General features: G+C 61.2%; 1 protein-coding gene across 1 annotated transcript in view; it reads right to left on the bottom strand.

Annotated features, from left to right (window-relative positions):
• The window catches only part of ARHGEF10L (Rho guanine nucleotide exchange factor 10 like), a 31,134-nt gene that overhangs the window by 26,378 nt on the left and 3,859 nt on the right, over positions 1-897 (bottom strand). Inside the window, exon 6 of the mRNA XM_017732686.1 lies at positions 601-758. The gene's annotated coding sequence lies outside the window, so the exon portion shown is untranslated. The remainder of the gene's footprint in view (positions 1-600; positions 759-897) is intronic.

Consider the following 897-nt stretch of genomic DNA (forward strand, 5'->3'; position numbering starts at 1 on the left):
CAGGGGGAGGAAATCCCAAGGGAAGGAGGAAAGGAGGAAGGAAATTCCAGGGAAAAGGCAGCAGCAGCAGCTGCGGGGGCTCCGGTTTCCTCCACGGAAAAGCCGGGATGAGGATTCCAAAGGAGGGATACCTTGGGCTGCAGGGATGGGGATTCCCGGGGTGGATGGGGGTTCCAAGGGGGGCTGAAGATTCCAAAAGAATGGATACCTTGGAATGCAGGGATGAGAATTCCAAAGGAGGGATGAGAACTCCCAGAGGTTGGATACCTTGGAATGGAGGGGTGGGGATTTCCGGGATGGGTGCGGATTCCAAAGGAGGGATGGGGCTGGAGGGGGGGATGAGAATTCCAAAGGATGGAAGGAGGATGAGGAGCCCAAGGCAGGGATACCTTGGGCTGGAAGGATGGGGATTCCAAAGGAGGGATGAGAATTCCTGGGATGGATGAGAATTCCCGGGATGGATACCTTGGGCTGGAGGGAGGGATGGAGGGATGGATGGAAGGATGGAAGGATGGAAGGATGGATAAGCATTCCCAGATGGATCCCCGGGCTGGCAGGAGGGCTGCAGTGACGGATGGGTGACCGTTCCCACACGGATACCTTGGGCTGGAAGGCCGCGCGCTGCTTGGCCGGCTCCGCTTCCCGCCGGGATTCGTCCCCGGACTCTCCGTCGCTGTAGCTCTCGAAGTCGCTGGAGCTCCAGCCCAGCTCCGGCTCCGGCTCCGGCTGCGCTCCGTCCCCGCGGATCGGCCCCGGCCCTGCGGCACAGCCCCAAATCATCCCAGTGCTCCCAGTGCTCCCAGCTCATCCCACTGCTCCCAGTGCTCCCAGCTCATCCCAGTGCTCCCATCCCAGCTCATCCCACTGCTCCCAGTGCTCCCATGCCAGCTCATCCCA

Source organism: Corvus brachyrhynchos, unplaced genomic scaffold (assembly GCF_000691975.1).
Source record: "Corvus brachyrhynchos isolate BGI_N302 unplaced genomic scaffold, ASM69197v1 scaffold215, whole genome shotgun sequence".
Lineage (NCBI taxonomy): Eukaryota > Metazoa > Chordata > Aves > Passeriformes > Corvidae > Corvus > Corvus brachyrhynchos.